Genomic DNA, 22568 nt, shown 5'->3' on the forward strand with positions numbered 1-22568 from the left:
ACAGGCCTGAAAAAGAGAGAGCCCAGAAAAAGAAAGAGCTTTTAGATGAATGAGTCAATCTTTCATTGAAACAGCTGGTATTCGCACTCTCGCATGAGAACCCTTGTAGATATTTACTTCCCTTAGAGCTCCTGCCAGAATTTTTTCTTCAGTGGCTGGTTTGTAACTAATTTACACGCGTGTGCATCCTTATGGCCTCCAAAAATGTCTGGTATTTACTTTTAGGAAATCTGTGCAAAAGCACTAGAAAAAGGAAATTAAAAGAATGAATTGCAGAAAAATGTTAATATTATCAAAATTCTTAAATTTACTTAATTTAGACAAAACTATTCTGGAAAAAAACAAAAAAAACAAAAAACCCTGCTGTGGGATGACACTTAGCTTTCAGGATTTCCAAACAGTCTCTTTCCATTCTTCTTTCAGATGTGGAATGAATAATTTACTATTAATATGCTACCCATGCAATGCAATTGATGTTTTCTAATTAGTTTTCTCCACTGTTTAAAAGCTATTTTTTAAAATTATTTTTTAAAGCCAGCAAGAAGAACGGACACTCTGTGTGATACAGTAGGGAAGGTACTCCTTTGAAAGGTGTGATTCCTAGGTTCCAGTCTCATCTGCTAGGACTGTTTATGCACTTGCATTAGACAATCATTGGCTGAAACACAGAAATAACCCTGGCAGTAAGGGACAGAACCCAGGATTCCCTCCTGAAACCCATGATAGTACTATAGCCACTAGGCACAGAGTCATGCTCTCATTTTGGCCCCATGAATCTTGCCTATATGGCTGCCCACTAGATCAACTTCCACAGGAGGGATAGGGTAGGTCCGATTCAACCTATGGCAGTAGTATTACTCTCCTGGGAAATGTAAAATGTTGGTTTAAATCCTTGCAGGGTGACATGGGTCTAGAACATAAGGGTGTTTATACATGTGCTCTGTGGGGGAGGGCTTTAATTAGAATGAGCTTTAGTTAAAGTGCCCCACCTCCATTTGCCAGCACAGAGACGCTGATACATGAGACGTTGGAATCTGCTCCAACGTGCTGTAATTAAAGTGCTTCAGAGCAGCCTTGCTGCACATCTATAGACACTCTAGGTTTCTGACATTCTGAGTAAGTGCTTTCATTGGTAGACTATTGGTCAAAATACGGGTACTGCCACGCAGGTTTGATACTGACGTGTAAGCTTGCTTTTAGCATCAGTCATTTGTCATGCTTTGTGCTCATCTGAAGAATTGGGATTTAGGTGAAGCTTAGGTGCCTCCTAGCAATTTTTGGGATTGCAGCAGATTTTTGGCAAGAGTTAATTGTCCTGGTAACAATGTAGCATGTTTCTGAGCATAAGCAGCAGCCCAAGTCCAGAGTTTTATTTCAGAGCAAAATGGAGATCCCTAATAAATCCAGGAACCTAAGTGTTTTACAGTGGCTGAACAAGATTGATTTGGATTGCTCTTTGTGCCTAAATTCCACTTGAGTCCTATTTGGATGCCTTAAAAATCAATAAGTATTTGACCCTCAGTAAAGAAATCCCAACTTTATTTTTAGATCTATTCCTTTCAGGTTCGGAGTTCTTCCTCTAAAGCACCGAGCACCTTCAATTTACACTATGATGATAATTGAAATTTTCAGTAATTTGTAGGAATAAGCACATAGGGTCAGACCTTGAGGATTAGATTGCCATGTAGTGCAGATTGTGGATGTTCAAAGACAGTATAAAGCTCACCTTGCTCAGTATTGTCACTTGTGTCCTTGGCTGGACTCCAGACTTCTCAACCAAGGGGCTGAGGTTACATTATGGGATTGTTGCAAAAAGTCATCTGCTAGCCAAGTCCTTTGCTTCTTGCCAGACCTTTGTGCTGGCACTGGGGAGAGGGGTTGTACGCTGTTATCCCCCTCCCAGAGCTATACAAACAGACATTAAGGCCAGAGGTGTCAGGCAGTGCAATTGAAAGGTACCCCAAAGCAACAAGAGGTCTACTGTTAGGTTCTGACCTTTGCTTAGCGTAGTGGGTCATACAATGTCAGGACTGCTTGGCCTTAATTTAAAATAAAATTGCCTTGACTGTTTTTCTCTATCAGAGTTCCATCTGTACACTGAACACAGTCACATTTCCTTCTGTAAATAGATACTTAGTACAACATTAAATCAAAGACAAACAGAGAATAAGGACTCTCTCTGATTTACAGGAAACTTAACTGCAAACAAACTAGTTACATGCTTACTGTCCTTTTTCCTGAAATGTTTATACTACAACCCCAAATAAATATTTTTATGACTTTTTACATTGCACTGAGTATCATTTAAGTTCTAGCTATGGCAGAAAAATGGTGTTAACCCTCTCAAATTATTTGTGCATGAGATAAATCATTTTTATAGTTCTTTTTGAAATTCTTTTTGAAAATTCTTAGTGATTTCTGATTTTTTCAGTTATTGTTTTTTAAAACAAATCTTACAGCATTTTTAGTAAATTGTATGCAACTCTGATTTGTGCATGGATATGCTTGTATTCAGATGTGTATGACTGATGTTTGCAAATGTGCAGTGGTGTTTGTATTTTAGAGTCATTTGGTATATAGAAGTGTGGGTAGATTGTAATTAGAAGCCCCTTGGAAAGAAGGAAAATATATGCATCTTGAAGTTCACTATTTCCATCGCTACTTGTATTTTTAACCTGTTAGAAGTGGTTGTGAAAATGCTGGCTTATACAGATGCATTTACATCTTATAAGATGCTAAGCAAAACCTAGGGATGCTGATAATGTTCAATTCTCACAGAAGTCAGCTGTAGTTGGAGGCATTCAGTATGTCTAAGCAGTATACAACACCTTGCCAAAACAAACTTCAAGTGCCAAGACTAGGAATAGCTTTTGCTCAGAAATTATAGAGCATCCAAGAACTGTTAAAATGATCCCTCTCCAATAGTGAGTAATTAATCAGTGTATGGGCTTAGAGTTAATAAATAATAATAATGTAGTCCTAATAATAGTTAACACTTCAACAAACAGCTGTGTGAGCATCATTATCACAGTTTGATAAATGGAAAAAATGTAGGGGCAGAGAGCTGAAGTCAATTACTCAAGTCACACAGCAAGTTAACACGAAACTAAAACTAAACCCATTTCTCTTGAGTTTTAGTTTCTTGCCTTATCCAGTAGCCTACCACTTCCCCAGTTCAGATAAATAGTTTATTGCTGGGTGTACATCAAAAGGTTTGAAGTTGAGAGCTGAATGAGCTTCCAAATATTTGGATGTATTACCTAATGTATTCACATTATCCCAAACTCCTTATTTTGAAGTTTCAAAATAGAAGTCTTGGAAGAGATGACTTTCCTGTAAGCTTTGTGATATTTGCACCTGATTGCAGCTGAAAAGTATAGATAGCATTTTTGGGGTATTTCTGGATGTAGCCTGAGCCAGAAATCAGAAGGGAGTAAAACTTGTCAGATCTATGTTTCAGACCTTTGTAATAATTCAATTTGAATTGTGCTCTACAAAGATCTGAGTGGGTTATTTCCTGCCCCCCGCCAGGCCCCGAGCCACTTCATCCCTCTTGAATGTCTACTATATATTCAGATGCAAACAAGGAATGCATCTTCACTGATACAGTGAAAATATATGTGAAAATAGAACGGTTACTAGGGCTAAAATAGTTTTTAACTAGTAACATTCTCTAACATTATAAGAAAAGTCTACTAGGCTTTCTCAATCTTTACTTTCAAGGAGACAAAAAATGCCAGAGCAAACTAACTGACTGATCTTGGATTTGGCTTCCACAGACTTATGCAGCATATGGGAACATGGCTTGTTCTATTTTCCCATGTACTCTGTTGCTATCACCAAATGACCATGTACAGTTTCACCAATAACTTGCTAAGGGGAAGAGTTAAATCTCAGTAACTGCACCACTTACTGCCAAACAAAACTAAAATAAAATAGAAACAACAGTTGTCAGCTTTGTCTGTACCCACCCTCACAATAATTTGGTGATACATCAAAAAGTGAGGTGTTTTTAGTGATATCTTTTATGGCACTCACTATAGATTGGAGAGAAGCTCAACAAGCTAAACACATATTTACATTAAATGTGGGCATCCTCTGAGACTAAGCAAAGTTTTTGATTGTTTTGTGTTTATCTTGTGATGATATTTTTTAAAACAACAATAGTCAGAACCTTCCCCATCTCCCGTTCACCTCTTCGCAGAACCATGGCAGAAGCATGATGCGGTGTTTTCTCCTGGACCATGCAACATTGTAAATGAGGAATATGTCTTTTGGAAAGCAGGGTAGATACGCACTTTTACAGATGACCTAAATAAGATATGTGTACAGAGCACAAGCTTTCATGAACCCAAATTCACATCACCAGATGCTGTGAAAGGACATGCAGAAAGCAGTTTTTGCTATGTGAAAAATAAATGGCACAGAGAAAAGCTGGTAACTATGGTAAAAAGTGACTTCTGAGAGGAAAAGAATTTCAGGTCATGGCTCAGATTTAAAGTAATCAATGTTCACTTTCATCAGAAAACAATGCCAGCTTCTTTGTATGTACTGGCCTTGTTGTCAAGCCAATACAACAGCAAATGGCCTGTTGGCACCATCTGCCCTGCTCAGGTCACAATGTTCAGGGTGCTTGACACTACTGTGGGCATTAGAATGCTACTGGGTCCTAAAGTTGGCTACGGAAATGCAAACATAAGGATGTCTGCAGTTTATTTTTATTTCCTTTTTGGAACTAAGTTTTTTGGGGGTTTTTGCACTTTCACATACCTGGGTTTTCCAACCCCATCCTGAGAACCTTACTCGGCACTTGAACTGAGGGCAGATGTAGCCTTCTGACTTGATTTCACCTCTTCCAAACTGCCTTCTTGTTAAGTCTCTGGTTATTATTGTTGCAAAGATGATCATAAAACATACCAACCGATGGAACAAATAAATGAATTTTCAAAGAGCGCAAAACAATATCTCTGAGATGTATAAATGTCATTCAGTAGATGTTAATTCAGTGTATGTCTGCCCAATGCAGAGTAGATTAGAGATATCCAGGTTAGCTTTAAATGAGCTAGTGCAAGTGCCAGAAGCAGTAGTGGCAACAGTGGCAATAAATTAGCTGACACGGAGCTGTAGGCTGCTGTGGGTATTAGACTACTTCCGTAACCTGTGTGAGCTGGTTCAGAGCTAGCTCAAGGTTCTCTTCCCTGCTTCGAACTGTGCAGTGTAGGGCTAGGGACAGACATTCAAAAAGCTGGAGCCTGAATTGATTCAACCTTTGCAGGTCAGTCTAACTTGCTTTGGCTGAACCGGTTTGTAACAGCAGAGGCATGCAGGCACATATCAGGTCAGAAGCCAGGGGCACTAGAGCATACCCGCATCTTCAGGGAAGCTGTGCTGGTGAGGCATGGCCAGTTTGGGCTGAACTGACCAGAGAAGAGTTATTCCCTCTTCCATCAGCAGGGACCCAAGCCAGATCTTCCAGGTGTTTCCCACTCACTGCTGCAGTGGTTGGTCAGCATGCCCTCTGAGGCAGATGGGGCAGGGAGTGGGGTTATTCTCTCCTCTACTCCAGATGCAGGAGGGAGGGAGAATAACCCCCATCCCTCCCCCCGCCACAATGCGCCCTGCTGGCCCATATCTGGCCCTGTCCGGTGGGGGCTGCCTGGGGATCAGGCTTCCTGGGCTAGCTCAGAGGTGCTGGCGGGCCCTGAGCCCAGCAGCCGCCACTGCCATGTCCCCTGCCCTGTGCAGCACCAAGGGCTACAGCTACACAAGCAACTGCAGTCTGGCTGGGACAGGGGGTGCTTTTCTGCCCTCCCCCTTGCCTCCAGCTACTGCTGCCAGGGCCGCACCAGGCTGCTCTGGGTGTGTGTGTGTGTGGGGTGGGGGGACTGGGAAGCTTCAGCCTCACAGCTTCTGCCCCACACATGGCGCTCTGGTTCCAGTTCCCAGACCTTGGAAGGCTTCAGTCCGGGAGCTGCAGCCGGAGCTCCATGCGCGAGGCAGAAGCCGCTGGGCTGAAGCCCCCGCCACCTCCCAGAGCAGCTCAGAAGTGGCAGGAATGGGAGGGAGAGTAAACGCAGCAGGTAAGGAGAAGGTGGCTTGTCCCAGCAGAGCTGTTTTTCTCCCCTCACCTCCACCTGGGCACCTTCTGTCTTCCAAGGCATCTGGGAGCTGGAGCTGGAGCCCCATGTGTGGGGCAGAAGCTTCCTGCCCCCATGCCACCCAGAGCAGTGCAGGGCAGAACAGCCCCCTGCTCCAGCCAGCCCACAGCTGCTTGTGCAGCTGCAGCCCCAAGTGCTGCACAGGCAGGGGGTGCGATGGTGGCAGCTGCTGGGCTTGGGGCCCACCAGCACCTCTGAGCTGGCCCAGGAAGCCCACTCCCTATCCAGCCCCCACCTGGTGGGCCCAGACACTGGCCATCAGGGTCCCCTGGGCAGGGCAGAGATGGGGTTAGTCCCCCTCCCTCTGGCATCTGGCAGAGGGGATGGGAAGGGGCTTATTCTGCCTCTCGGGGCAGGCAGACTCAGCTGCGGTCCCCTGGGGTCAGTGGGGTAGAGGGGAGAATAACCCACCTCCCTGCCCCCTCTGCCTCACTGGCCCACTGCTGTAGCAGTGAGGGGGGAGCACCTGGCAGATCCGGCTCGAGTCCCTACTGGTGGGACAGGGGGGGAATTAAACCCCTCTCTGGCCAGACCCCTGCCCCTGCCTGTCCCTGCTCTGGCTGGGGAACAGAGGGGAGTGGCCAGCCCTGCTTGGCTGGAGCAGAGTCCAGCCCAGAGAGCATACCAGGGTGCTGGGGGACTCTGGTTTAAGGTAAACCAGGAAGGGGGTCTGGAACAGACATTGCATAAATTGGTTTGAGCCAAATCAGTTAAGTCTGATACTACATTCAACCAGGGTTATCTCAAACTGGTTTCAGCCATTTTGAAACTGGTTTATGTGCACTGAATGTCTGCTCTGTTACACGTTTAAACCAGTTTTTGTTCACTTAAACTGGTTTATGTCTAATGTTTGATCCTAGCCTACATGTCTGTGATAATTCTTGTGTGGCAACATTTCATAGCTTGCCAAAATGTGTAAGAAGGCAAAAAGGATTATAACAGTTCACATATTCTACTCTGTGAGACAGCTTGTTCTGGTGTCATGAGCAGCTGGGCTTAGGAAAGTGCAATTGTTTGTTTTCCCCTGTTCTTCCATCAGGAAGGACCCAAGCACACCACTGCCAACAGGAAACTTTACCTGGGGAGCCCTAGAGAGAACTTTGGTTTACTTGAAACACACTCTGTGGGACCTAAGGACCAGGGGATTAGCGGAGGCCACCATAACACAAATGACCATAACCCAAGTGACACATTGAACATCTGCACAATGTGCTGAGAGCTTTGTCCTATTTTTGCATCCCAAATAGGTGAGTTGGTTTTGTGGTCAGAACCCAGAAGAGTATTACTGCTTGCTTGTTTACACATATTTGAGCCCTGGATGGTAACTCTGAAGAGTGAGAGTCTACCCAGAGGTACCTGTATAGCATTTGCATGATCATTTTATGGTAACCCCTTTGGGTGCATCCACACAAGCAGGAACATGCACTTGCAGCAGCTCAAATAGCAGCGGCACAAATTTGTGCCCCAGAGATTTGTGCCTCAACACACGTGCCTGATCATGCCCTTTGGTGTGGGGCAAATTGTGCCACTTGGAGCAAACTGACCTGCCTAGCTCCTTCCAGATCTTCAGTTTGTGGTAGGTTGGAGGGGAGTTTGTGGGTGGATGTAGGGTTTGTGGGGGGACTGTGTGGGGGGAGGACTGTTTAGGCAGGATGAGTCCCTCACCTGCCCCCCCTGCACAGCACACAGTTGCCCGACACAGCGCATAGCCCCTCACCCCCAGCAGCAGCAGTGGCTGTTGGGGCACTCATGCCTGCTTCTGGCAGGGCATGGGTCTGGCCTACCCTTAGACAGGATCAGGCCACTCTTGCTGTCACCTGGGGTCCTGACACCACATGCAGAAGCCATGCACCCAGGGACGAGGCTGGGTCCTGCCTCCATGTGCCGTGTGTGCCATTGGGCCAGGTTGGCTCCATGCAGGCATGACCTGACCTGGGTCGAGGGCGTGTGGCTTCTTCCTGTGCTGCCAGGACCCCAGGTGGCAGCAAGAGCTGGCCCAGTTCTGCCCAAGGGTTTGTGGGCTGGGCCAGCATCATGTGCAGCTGCCGGGTCTGAGGTAGCACCACACCACCGGGGTCTCTGCCAGAGTGGGCACAGGCACCCCAATGGCCACTGCTGCTGCTGCTGTGGCAGGAAGGCTGTACACCATACAGGGGGGCCAGGGGACCCACCAATCCTGAGCAGTCCCCCTTACCCCCACACAGTCCCTCCACCCACAGTTCCCACCCCCACCCCTCATTTCCCTACTTACCTGGGACAGAGCCTGGGTCCAATCTGCTGTTGCAGCCTTGCCCCACTCTTACTTGCTCCAGCATGTTGAAGCAGTGTGCTGGGGTATCAGGGGAATGTGGCAGCCATAGAAATGCTCTGGCCAGGTACCAGAGCTTCTCTGTGGGGGACCCAGCCTCCAGTTGCCTCTGACCTGCTCCAGGAGCATGCCCTGCACCACTTTTTTCCATCATTTTTTTTTTTTTTATACTGGGATTTCCCAGTATCAAATTTAGAGTCTGCACTGCATTCATCCCCAGTGTGCCTTTTGCGGCATCTCAGGCTGCTTTGAGGAACTGCAACAGACATGTTCTTGTTTGTCTGGATGTGGCCTTTGTTTGCTTTCCTCTCCAACCACTACCCCTCTCCCCTTTCTTCCCCTATCTCTCTCTCTCTCTCTTCCACCTCCCTTGTCTTTTATATTATAATTTCTCTCTCCTTCTAATACTCTGCTTTCTACATGCATGGTTCGAATTATACTTTGGCTCCTGGGGAGCCAGTCTGCAAAAAAAATTAAACTGGTTCACTGGAACGAGCAATCCTATCAGAGACCCTCCCCCCAGGTTATGATTTTCAAATCTTATGGGGGGCTCTCAACTCCCCCCTAAGCTCCCCCATAATTTGTACCCTTTGTGCATGTCCTTTCACAGCATCTGAAAGCATTGGGTCAATGAAAGCTTGTGCTCTCTGGATATATCTTATTTAGTTAATCTATAAAAGTGCATGTCTACTCTGCCTCCTGACCGACTTCAAACTCACACAGTTAACTAGCTCTTTATAAAGACGAGAGAGACAAGAAAATGAACTACAATGGATTGATTCAGGGCTGGAGGTAAAGATCTTATTTGTATGAATTTCCCATCTTTTCAGTGTGGTCTGGCTGTCCAACTGTGGGTTATTACCCTTCAACAATACATGCTAGATGTATATACTAATGGGAAATAATTCTTTGTTTCTGTAAAGAATTTCACCATTTTTTTCTTTTCATTTGAATTCCATTTTTATTTTTTGTGTTTGTTGAAAAAAATATGTGTTTTTTTTTGCCATAATCCCAAAGAATTTCAGTGGATACAGATCTATTTTGCAAAAATTTCTAAGTATTTAAGAAGATTTATTCTGTTGAAAAAAAAAATTGAGGGCAATGATTTGATCAAGGTTGGTAGATACCTGTTTGACCTTTTCTAGCTCTATATTTAGCAGCAAATAAGAAGCACTGAGTACTTGCAACTCCCGTTATACCATTGCTAAATTGGTTCAGTTCACTCTCTTGCTTTCCCTGTAGAATTAAGCTCATTACTGTTGCTAGTAATGCTTTTCAGTTGAAGAACACCATAGCAAAAGCAGATATTTAGAGGAAAAAAATCTATTATCCTGTAAATTACATAAATGTTTATGACTAATTTATTCCAGTACAAATGTTAATAAATACTTGATTTATTTGGTTTACCTCTAATATTCAGCTTCATCTTAGGCAAAATAAACAGCAGTAGAAAATAAGTCTTCCAGGTGCCCTGTGGCAGACAGATGTCATCTGTGCTGGTATCCAGTTGTAAAGCCAATCCTGCAGTAGTTATGAGGCAAATAGATCATTGAAACCTTAATACAAACTGAAATCATGGGCCTACAATATGTGATCTGACATGATTTTCAAAAGCATTCAGTTTTGGCTGCTGTGGACATACTGCTTGCTCTGGTTGAGGAAGCTGAAAGCAAGTAAGCCAATAACAGCTGTTTTCAATTGCAAATTCGGGCTTGTAACTCAGTAATAAAATACTCAGAAAAACAGTAAATCAATAAAAACTGTCATTAACTGTAGCTTTTTTAAAGTTAGAGCAGTTGGCTTTTCTATATGCTATAAATACCTTTAAATATGTAGTTCTCGAATTAAAGGGTAACATTGTACAAAAGGATCAGAATATATGAATAGGGCAGTGAAAATGAATGACTGTCCAGCACTGCCAGTCCTGGTGCATGTCCAATAATCAGCGTACCAGCACTAGTGCGAACATGAGTGAGTTAAGGCACTGGCAGCTGATGCTGTTTCAACTTCCACATCTTTTAGATCAGTTGTTAACGAGCCAGCCAGCACAATGAAACTGTGAAATAGTTCAGGAAAAAAACAAAACAAGAACAAATGTGCATCAAAGTGATTTTAGAATCAAAAAGGATTATTGTACATTTAAGTATACCTTACCTTTAGCATGCTTGCACAGCTATTTCTGATAGGCATGAAATAATGTCAGTGATAACTTTCCCCTTCACTCACCTCTGTACTGGGGGATCATGTGTAGTCCAATTACTTACCTTTAAAAGCCTTATGGTGAATTTAACTTTACTTTGCAGACTGTTTCCCATATAGGCACATCTAGAAGGTGAAAAGGGGAGTTTGGGAATAGCGATCAGTGCTGCAGTGGAGGATACACCCCCCCCCCCCACCCCCACTCCTACCCATGTGGGCAGGCCAGCAGAGCAGTAGAGGTACTAGTGAGTAGGGGATGGGGGAGGTGGAGGCAGAGATTCTTACCTGATCTGGGGACTTAAAAAAAATTCCTGGCTCTGCTTCTGCAGCTCAGTTGGGAAATCAGGTATCTGGGACTGCAGGGAACTGGAGCCACTGAGCTACATTACGCAAATGAAGGTGGGACTATGCCACTGCAATTCCCTCTGGATCCATCCCTAGTTCTGCAGAATTCTGCAGGACAGCTCACAGAGTGAGGTCCTAGTTCGTGTGAGTAAAGAGGGCAGAATATGCTCCTTACAAAACAGCTCAGCCGTGCTTTCCAAAAAATTGAGGGCAGTTATACTTGAGCTGTTTTTAATACAACTCAGAGGAGAAATATTTCTACATAGCTAATGGATTCCAAACAGAAGCAATAAAGCAAACCAGAAAAAGCTTTCCTTTTGCTTAGTATCCTCAGAAATGCAGACACTCCAGAGTTACATGTTCAGGAAGCACATTCCATTTGTGAGGAGAGAATGAGAATTTGGTCATGCACATTGTCTGCCAAAAGAGCTGTCATAATCTTCATGCTTAGCTCTAGCAAAGTGCTAAAGGTCAGGTTTTCTAGAATGTGATTCATATTTAAGATAAATAATGCATAGTGGCTCATAAACTTAGGGTTCATCTTAAGAGACACTCAAACAGAAGTGGGGGATGGGGATGAGCACAGTTTAAAGAGATAAATACATGTAGGACATTATGGCAGACAAGGTTATTTGGGTAAATCCAATATCTTTTATTTGACCAACTCAAATAGTTGGAAAAATTCTTCTTTGCAAGCTTTTGGGTACAAATACCCTTCATCAGGCAGAGGAAGTGTCTGCAGTTGGCTACAACAAATACCCCTGTAGGACATTACCAAAACTATTTAAAATGTCTCCCATCTAATGACCTCGAGATTGGATTTAATCTTAAAAAATATTGCATTGGAGTCTCTTTTTTTGCCATTTCCCTTGAGCAAGGTGGCAGTCAGATGTGGCCTCAAAGCTTTGCCTGAGTTTTAGCATAAACAACTAAATATTGGTTGTGGAAAGTGGGAATAAAGATAAGACCAGGTGATCTCTGATGTTTATTATAGACTGAAGGATGAAGTTTTCCTTCCCTCATTTGTGTCACCTTTCAGACTCATTCTTGTTCCCCAATTTTGATTAATTTACAATTTTTTCTCTTTAATTTACTTTTCATAGTACTTATGTGAGATAAGATCCATTACACTTATATTATTCCTGAGATCACTAACATGTTAGTTCACATTATAAGTATACACTGAAAAAAATGTTTAGACTGTAGCATATGACCCCAAATGTATTTTTATATGCTGTCCAAAGTTTCATGATTTACTTAAGAGCAGAACGGAAGTGGGATCCCAGATCCTTAGCTATCCTGCAGACACTTTGTCCAGCTCCAGTAGCTTCACATAGTACTGAAGCACCCATTGGTGATGCGTTGAAGGGATTATGGGGAGGGGGGCATATATTGTGCCCTCCTAGATTTCTGTGCCAACACCAGGTTACAGGGCATGGGGCTGCAGCCTGGCTGGAGCCAGGGCCCAGCAGCAGTGTGGATGGCAGTGGCTACACAATTTTTGTGCTAACAGCAGGTCATAAGGCTGCAGCCCAGCTGGATCCGGAACCTGTCAGTAGCAGGGGCAGCAGTGGCAGCAAGGAGTTGTTCCCCCTCACTGTCAGCCCTGAGTCATCTATGAAGCCAGCTGCAACTGGGTCTTGGAGTATCTCACTGTAGAAGTACACTGGGATGGAGTAGAGCTCATACAGTCCCTCCTATCACATCACCTTCCATGTGGCTGATGGTGGGGACATACTGAGACTTCTTTACTGCAGATAGCCACTACAGATTAAAGCAATTCATACAAAGCAGTCTGGCTCAGTACAAATATAGCTTAGTGTCACCTTTGATTCCCTTCCTGAGATGTACAGTGTGCCATTCAGTTGTAGCTAACAATGCAGGCAAAGCTTTTTGCTTGAAAGCTAAATATTTGAACTTTGTTATATATACAGTACATTTTCATTAAGAAACAAAATGCTCTCAAATCAGCATTTGGGCCTTTGTAAAAGTAGGTAATTGATAAAAGAAAGAAAAAAGAAAAGATACATATATACAAAATGTTATGGTTAATCTTTTTATTACATATCATTCCTTCTGTAAACCTTCACCTGATGATAATTACAATGGCCACACATATCTTTGTCAGCTCTTTCATACTGGGATCCATCCGAGACCTAGGTATCTGAGGATGGAAACAGATTTCATCTGATGTCTCATTTGTGTCACTTAAATGAATTGTACTTTGCAAGTTTCACAGGGCATGGTACATTTCATGGTTCATTTTCTGTGAATATTTGGGCTAAAAATGTATTTTCTTTTTGCATTGCTAAAGTCAAGCTGGTTGCAACCAAAAAGTAAACACCAAAGACTGATAACTGTGAACAAATCAAAATTCTCTTCTGACTTTGGCTAAGCCTTCATGGATATTTTTATCCACTATTAACTCCTCTCCAATGACTAATTAACATATCATCATCACACTTTGCATGCCATAACACACACACATGTGCACACATGCATATGCACAAAACCCATGATGATGGTCGATACAGGTTCTGACCAATTCCCTGATCTGAAAATGGTTACGTTCTGTGGTGGGACAGGGCATGAAGTTTGGAATGCAAGAATAGTTCTGAATCCAAATCTTGCAGCTTATTTTCAGCTCTATAGTGTATCTGACCATGTACCATGTACCATGTACCATCATCATAATACTACATAATACTACACGCTCTTCTTGTATACTGACTTTGGCTTTGCATATGAAGGGTGTAATATAAATGGAATTATCTGAAATAAAGTAAAGGAAATGGAGGCTTCCACAGGCTACAAAGCCCTTAGAAAATGCTCCTTGCTAGGTGCTGTGGTCCTGCTCAGACACCAACTGGTGTTGCTCTGCTCAATTGGTCCATCATAGATTCATAGAAGTAGGGTCGGAAGGGACCTTGTTGATCATCAAGTCTGACCCCTTGCCCTGGGCAGGAGAGAAAACCAGGCTCAGATGACTCCAGCCGGGTAGACATCAAGCATCCTCTTAAAGACCCCCAAGGTAGGAGCCATCATCACTTCCCTTGGAAGTTGGTTCCAGATCCTAGCCACCTTGACTGTAAAGTAGTGCCTTCGGATGTCTAGTCTAAACCTACTCTCTAACAATTTGTGGCCATTATTCCTTGTTACCCCAGGGGGTGCTAGGGGGAACAGGGTCTCTCCCAAAACCTACTGGTCCCCCTTGGTCAGTTTATAGATGGCCACCAGGTCCCCCCTCAGCCTTCTCTTGTGAAGGCTGAATAGGTTCAGGTCCCGCAGCCTTGCCTTCATCCTTGCTCTGATGATAGAATTTCAGTCAAGCTCATGGTTGCTTAGTTCTTTTATGGATGTCCCACTTTCATTTGGGGTTTACAGATGGATTTTTCTAACCTTTTGCTATGGCATCTCCATACTTTTATGGACAATTGGCAACCCTGGCTTCAATTGAGTATTTTTTTAAACTATTTTTAATGAAAACATTTTGAAGGTAAAAGTATTTTAGAAGAAAAAACTTAAAGTATTACACGTAAAAAATTAAACTAAATATTTTAAATACAAAAGTCAAAATGTTTTGTTGTGAAAATGTTGAAGCAAAGCATTATGATTTGTTTAGAAATGTTTCCTTTTTCTAAAATGAACAGAACCAGAAATCAGTTTACAAAATGTTTAATGAATCAGAAATCAGCCTACTGTTTCACTGTGCCTAAAAAGAAATTTCATCCAAAAGAAATTTGCCCAGCAGTAATATGTATTGCTGAACTAGGTATTTAGATATCATGGTAATGAATGTAAAATGAAACCAGGATAACTTGATAATGTGGACAGATGAGAGGGGATTATGCTCAGCTTTTAGCACAAGCCTCATTGGGATCAGGATAGGTCTGTATTGCACTTAAATCATCAATCAGGGTAGATCCATTTTGAGCTTCCTGAGAAGCTTATATACATGTTTTCCTATACACTAATAGTAACTGAAGCTTGGCTTTGAAATAGATTGGTGGGAGCAATTTAATAAACCTGAATTAAATTCAAACAGAGACTCCAGTCAAAATGTAAACCGGCTGATGATAAAATCTGTCATCAAATATGTAGGACCAGATTCTTGACCATGGCTGAGTGCAGAGCACAGCTCAGGGGCTTATAGGGAAGTGTATATAAAGGAGACATAAGGCTGACCTTTGTACTCCTCTGATCTTGGGTGGCCTGTGTTTGTTTGAAGCTGGTCTCTTAGTGGCAATTAGATAAACTTGAAGGTTTTATCATACTGCTGTACTAATCAAGCCTGTATCTGCAATGTTCAGGACTTCTGCAGAGCTGTGTTCGGAGCTGGCAACAGCTCTAACTTTATTCTCTCACCTTTCATACTAATTATTCACACAGTTGCATTTAAAATAATCTCCTTCAATTTTTTTTATTGAAAATGGTTGCACCCCTCAGTCACTGGAATAGAATTATGATCAAGACTCCAGGAAAATTGTGTGCTTGCTCTGCATTTGTGTTCTCATTTGGAATGTCTGGAATGCACCCAAGTAATAAATGCCTTACTTGTCTGACCAAAATGTGTATCTGAAAGATGGCTAGGAAGGTTAAAGTGCTTTTTAAAAGACATGTTCTTTACATGGGGCATTGCTCTCCTTCTTGTCAATATATGCAGAGAAGAGGTACACAGCAGATCCCATCCCTGATCTAGACAGGTGGAGAGTCAAATCAAGCAAGAAGCTTCCAAGTATCTCTATACTTTACCATGGCATGTAGAAGCACCTCAATAAGAATACTCCAGCATTCAGGCTCAGAAGTTCAGGAAAGGGCTGGGCTTGATGGAAGTGGTATTTCCTTTTAAACCAAGGATTTCCAAAGTTTTGCCCCTGACGGGCCATTTCAGAGGGACTGCCAGGCCACATTTTGAGAACCCCTAGTTCAATTGGCCAAAAGAAAAGTACCACTGGGCGGCAGCAGACCACATTTGTCTTGTGGGCCACACTTCTAATATTCCTGCTTTAAACCTTGCCAAGCTCCCCTCACATAACCGTAGTGGGATAGTGGAGTGGTATGGAAGTCAGAAAAGGAATGTCGTCCTCTCCATGGCCACTGCTATAAGCAAATGTCTGCATATGTCATCCATTATTCTCTTTTTGTCCCTCCTCTACAGTCTGGTGTGTATGTGGAAGGACTGACTGATGTATATGCAAAAATCCAGAGCTACTGTACATAGCTTTCTCTAGTCCTGTGTAAAACCAGTCCACACACACACACATACACACCTCTGACTATATATACATCTGGTCATAATATGGGAAGAGTGCTCCCATGGTATTAGTTTCAATAACAGGTTATATTTTGGGTAGTATTATGCTACTTCCTGTGACTGGTGTTCAAACCACCTATTGATATCAATAAACACTTTTCCAGTAAATGGAATTCTTTGGATGATCCAGAAATTGATCTGGAAACAATATAGACTATAATAAATTTCAGCCCATGTTTGTAAACCATGATCTGGCCATTTTTTGACTCAGCCAGCATTTCCATTAATAATTATCTTTTAATATGCAGTAGATACTGGAGTTTTGTGCGCTGAACGCAAGCACAATCAAAGACCGAAGCATGTTAGTGTCAGTGTGTGTAACTTAAGCATTAATACAAATAACATATTTTGTTCGAGCAAGGGGAGCAACTCATTCCACATAAATCACAGTGATGTGTTCCTGGTTGTGCTTGTACAGATGTAGGCATTTAAAAAGAAAAGCAGGGTCACTTCTGAAATATAACTTTTGCTGTCTCTGGTGTTTAGTGAGGTTAGTGGAAGTTCTGTTAAGAGACTTTTGGAAATTACAGGCTATCTTAGTTTAAAGTTAACAAATAATCCTCTTTTCATTTCCTAAATCCATCCAGACTGGTCATGTTTGTACAGATATGAGATTATGGAGCCTCATATGTTGACTCTTTGAACACACCCAGATGTATAATTGAGACACTTATTTAAGTAACTGATAACTCCTTACCCTTTCTAAAACAGGGACCTCAAGCCTGACGATTATTGCTAGTAAAAACTTGCTTGATTTGTGCTGATAAAAGTATATGACGATCTTTGCAGTGTGAATAAACCTTTGTCATAAGAACTAAGATAGCATTTGGCAACAGCTAGCTTTAAAACGGGTTCTTACTGAAATGCTTGAGGTATTACTTAAAAAGGAAGAAAGGTGCAAAGGCTGCAATAAGAATCATAGTTCAAACCACTGGCTAAAGGAAGAGTTTTATCATTATGGCATGTATTTATTATCTTAACCCACAGCAAAGTGTCACTTTCCAAAATATGCAATATGCTCCTATTCAGCTACAAGTATATTTTTCTTTTATGCTTCTATGGTCATAGTGTGTTGTAAATAGTTTGCCTTTTAAAAGGTTTTTTTAGAGGTTAGCATACTCTTACAGGTCACAATAAAGAATGAAATAGTTCACAATCATGGTTATTACAGCCATAACTCCAGTACAAAGATTGCCATCAGTGGATCAATTCCAAGCTATTTTTCATCACAATTGATTCTGTCTACTATGCTGCTACGAAATGGCTGAAGTGTATATCACAGAGACCAACTGCACGGTACTTGTGTTAACAGTTTATTTTACTTGTGTTCTTTGCCTCCCTTGTATTTATACCTTCAAACTATTATAAGTCATTTAAAAGGCGATCCAGCAGAAGTAGCTGGTGTGGTATTACTCTTCCTCAACAAATATGAGCACTTAATTCAGAGGAAATAACTTTCCAGTAAATTTAGCCTCTTTATGCATTTGAAAATGATCACTAATCATGTTAAGGTTTTGAGAATGATTTCACTGTTACAATGATTTGATATAATAGGTTTATTTACTGAAAATTATTTGCATAATTTTTGTAAATCAATCTTGATCTGAGACTCATTCACAAGTCATTATTTTCAAAAGTATTTAAAATTTGAGGTTCATGCTGGGACAAGTGTTTGCTGGTCACATAGTTCTCACTGGGCGTTTACAGAAGAGCTGCCTAATGATTCATAGATTCATAGATTGTAATGCTGGAAGGGACCTTGGAAGATCATTGGGTCCAGCCCTCTGCACCAAGTAGGAAAGACAACTGTGGTCAAGTGACCCCAGCACGGTGACTGTCTAGTCTTCTCTTGAAGATTTCCAGTGTAGGTGATTGCATCACCTCTGGAAGGAGCTTATTCCACAGTCTGGACATCCTACCTGTGAAGTTTTTCCTAATGTTAAGCCTGAAATGGTCTTCCTGGAGCTTGTGGTCATTAATCCTGGTTTTCCCCTCAGGTGCCCTGGTGAACAGTTATTGACTGAGCCTTTGATGTACTCCCCTGATGTAGTGGTAAGCTACCACCAAGTCCCTTCTCAGCCTTTTCTGTTTCAGGCTGAAGAGTCCCAGGTCCCTCAGCCTTTCCTCGTATGGCTTGCCGTGCAGGTCTCTAATCCTATGGATGGCTCTTCTCTGGACTCTCTCAAGTTTTACCACGTCTTTGTTAAAGTGCGGTGCCCAGAACTGGATGCAGTACTCCAGCTGGGATCTCACCAATGCCGAGTAGAGCGGAAGAATCACTTGCTTGGTTTTGCTGAGCTCAGCAGTAAAGTTTCAATATCCATATATGCGGCCCTATAAGGCCACAGTAAACTAATAAACACTGTCATAGGTTAGTACTTGTAAATACAAGTACTATCCTGTGGTGGCATTATTTACAGCACAGCAGTGCCCATGTAGATGCTGATGGGACTGCCTGGGGCATGACAGTGCTTCAGTGTGGGGGCTGCTTGCTGGCTAGGCCTGCACTGAAGCACCTCATGCCCCAGTCAGCCCCTCCATAGCCTGTTGAGCCAGGTCAGAGCAGCCCCAGGTTGGCAGGCTGACCTCCTGGGCCCCTTGGCAGCTGGGGCTTCTCTGACCCAGCTTAACATGAATTTTGTGGCTGGTTTCTCCTTTGTCACACTACTAATTGCTTGTATGTGTGGCTGAGTTACTATTTAAGGCACAATTACCAGGTTGATCGTATCTTAAGTGTAACATCTTCCAGGGCCTTAGAATCAGGTTTCCAGTGGAAAAATCATTTTATGTGGCTATTGACATAATAGGCTTAATGACACTGGCCTTAATTTAAGTTGTGAAATATCAGCCTTGAAGATCACTTTACTCTTCTTTCCCTACTTTCTTCATGTGTACTCTAGAGTGCTTGTCAAAGTGCTGGTAAGGTTATGCAGAATTGTTTTGAATGTGGAGTTAGTTCTAGCTCCATACAGACTTGAAGTAATGGTTGGTGTCTTCTGCTGCTGTGTCAAATACAGCCCTATAATAGTAAACCTCATGACTGGCTGAGTTGTCTTTCAATGCATATCTCATCCAGTTACAGACATCACACTATACTTTAGCTTGCTTTCCCTGGACCTGGCTTTGACATTGTCTAGTCTCAATATCTCTTTGACTGTTTCAAGGACACCTCTTATTCTTCCTTGACTTCATAGTGCCACCTTGATCTCTCGGTACACCTGGAACTTTCACAAACCACTAAACACCTTCTACTGTCTCAATACTGGTATTTTTCCTTTGTCCTTTTAGGAGTTCAGTTCAGAAGAGTTTAAGAGGCTCTGATTTTCTGTAATGTAAGTCCACAAGGTACAATGCTTTTCTGACTTTCACATCTACAAGAGAAATATTCTCTGAAACTGGTCAAAATGCATCATGCCAAATAAATGTCCATAAAATAAAGTAGATATAGGTCAGTTTATAAGCCGTTGAGACTTGCTGTCTCCAACTTTCAACCAAACTGTAGACTAATAAGGTTGGGAAATAAGATACAGTTGATCAATAGCAGCAGTCTCCTGCCATTAGTTCCACTTATTTTTATTTAGGTTAATAAATTAACCTGGGTCTTCCAAGCAGAATGAATATGAACGTTACAGTCACAATTTAGTCAATCCCTTAAAAACTTCAGAAGAAATCTCAAGGTACAAACTTCAGTTACAATTTATTATGAGTGAACATAAACAAGTAAAATATTTTATTTCCATTTATGTTCCTGCATCAAATACAAATGAATGTGAAGGTTAAAATTGTCAACAAAAGGAGCTAGATTCAGCTTCCTCAGTCTTGGCCAAACCATTTTTTCCTGACTCATATACATCTGTGGCATGTATGCGTCTTTTCCTGGAATGCCCCTTTCCAGAATGCTACATTCTAATAACTGCACTTATTAGGTTATTAATAGATGCACTGGGTGCATCTACATATGCTTTACTGCACATTAGACTAATCTAATATGCAGTAAAGCATCACTGTCTATATGTGTGCCACTATTAGTGAGCAGAAGATTAATGTAAAGCATTGTTGTGTAGTACCAATAGATACAGATACTAGGGCTTTGCGAAGCTTCAGTCCCCGATTCGATTCCGTGGAGATTCAACCTGATTTGGTGACCAAATCTCTGAATCCAAATCGAATCAGGATACCTCTTAATCTCTCTGAATTGGATCGGAACCCTCCAAATAGATGCAGAGAGATTCGGAAAGATTCAGAGATTTGGACATAGATACAGCTTTAAATGCTTTTTCTACATACCTCGAGGTACCAGGCAGCTTGTGAATGCTGCGATGCTGGGGCTGATGAAGTGTCCCACAGGAGCATGGGGAGCTGCCCACCATGCTTGGCAGCACAACCAGAAGTGGACCAGAAGCATTTCTGGTTCACTTCTGAGTCATCCGGGGAGCGCAAGGGGGTCCCCCCATTGCCAACCGCTGAGCTGGGGAGCATGTGGGGGGACCCCGGAGCACTTTCTGGCAGATCTGAAAGTGGACCAAAAGTTCTTGCGGTCTACTTCTGAGGTCACTGCCGAGCATGGAGGGGCCTCCCCGCACTCCTGTGAGAAGCACCATCTGCCCCAGCATCTCAGTGTTCATGAGCTGCGCTGGTACCTTGAGGTATGTAGAAAAAAAACATTTAAAGTGGTGTCTATGGCTGAATCACTGATTCTCAGAATCAGCATCAAATCTTGAGATTTGGATTCAGCTGGATCGAATCTGGGACCATGATCCAAATCAATGAATCGAATCACTGTCCCCAATTTGGGCTGAATCTGAATCGAATATGGCCTGTTTCACACACCCTAACAGGTACTATCCAATGGTGCTTTACATTAATGCACCTAAAAACACATGTAGATGCTGACCTGGGAACAAATTGCTCCTGGTCAGCCCAGGCAGCAGGGGGCTGCAACTACTGCTCAACTTAGCCCTGAGATCCAGGGAGCAGGGGAGCTTGCTTGCTCTGCAGCTGCCCCTGGACCTGGGGCCAGCTTGCCTCCCCATCCCCTGGAGTTAAGGGCTAAGCCCTCAGTGCCCCCTGCCAGTCCAGGACTATCCCTAGAGCCCCCTGCCAGCCCAGGGCTGCCCCCAGTGCTCCCTGCCAGCCTAGGGCTGGCACCTGGACAACTGCAGCCAGAGCCTGGAGCTCCCCCTGGCTGTTGTAGGGGGCAGAGCAGGGCAGGAGCAGCCTTGGACTAAACTCCTCCTGTCAGGCACAGTTTGCTTCTGACTTGGGTGCACATAGATGTGTGCCTGGGGGTAGTTTACTGCACAGTAAATTCATGCACATTAAATGCATGTGTAGAGGCACCCAGTTACACTATACTTAATATCAGTGACTTCTATTTGTGGAATAAAATAAGATTAAATGTATGTAAGAATATTAGTATTTGTTGTAAAAAATTTCATAACAGAGCTCAAGACACAGTTCGCATAACTTGGCTAGAGCTGGGTGAACATGAAGGGAGGAGCACAGGCTGACAGAAAGAAGAACTTTGGGAGGAGGCTCCAGGAAGTCAGCTGATGTGCACCTGGCTAGAATACTAGCTGCAGTTGCCAAACCTCTGTAAATATCTCTCATAATAAAGAGCCAATTTAGTTTTATAAAAATAGAGTTCTCCCTAAGCCATAGTGTATGAAACGCTGTCCTACCTTGGATGAAATCCTGGCTTCTTTCAAGTCAATGGCAAAACTTCCACTGATTTTTGTGGAAACAAAATTTAATCCTCTGTTTATAATTTTTGCTTCTCTTTTATTCCTTGTTTGTTTGAATGCTGCTGTTGCTGATGCAGGCCTTATGTTTGTGACATTATTTATGTTGATTGGGCCCCAAAGATGTTCTGAACATTGTACTGAAATCACTTTTGTTTGAAACAATAGCCACATTTCATGATTAAGGCACTGTGGGTGCATCTACATGAGATGCTAACTGCACAGTAGCCTAATAATACTGCGCAGTAGCATATCACAGCACAAAAAGTGCTAATACACTACCGCGCAGTATTAGGCTACTGAACAGTAGCATCACTAAAAAGGCGTTCGCCACTACTGCACAGTAACTCTGGTTACAGAGCATTTATTTAGTACTTGATTATACAAGTACTAAATTAAATGTGCAGTAACCACTGCACATGAATGAATGTGTAGATGCACCCAGCATGACTATAAGACAACCTCTGAAAAATGGTATGCTTTTGTCCAGAATTCAAGATGGC

At 42.7% G+C, this 22568-nt stretch overlaps 1 protein-coding gene and 1 long non-coding RNA gene across 3 annotated transcripts in view; one reads left to right on the top strand and one right to left on the bottom strand.

Annotated features, from left to right (window-relative positions):
- PPP1R1C (protein phosphatase 1 regulatory inhibitor subunit 1C) overlaps positions 1-22568 on the top strand; it is a 94187-nt gene that overhangs the window by 3074 nt on the left and 68545 nt on the right. The window lies entirely within an intron of this gene.
- LOC112550186 lies at positions 1805-10799 on the bottom strand. Its single transcript, XR_003093870.1, has 3 exons — positions 10731-10799; positions 9874-9987; positions 1805-1905 (listed from the first exon to the last, which is right to left on the bottom strand). It is a non-coding gene; the product is annotated as an uncharacterized LOC112550186 (long non-coding RNA).

Source organism: Alligator sinensis, unplaced genomic scaffold (genome assembly GCF_000455745.1).
Source record: "Alligator sinensis unplaced genomic scaffold, ASM45574v1 scaffold269_1, whole genome shotgun sequence".
In the NCBI taxonomy this organism is placed as follows: domain Eukaryota; kingdom Metazoa; phylum Chordata; order Crocodylia; family Alligatoridae; genus Alligator; species Alligator sinensis.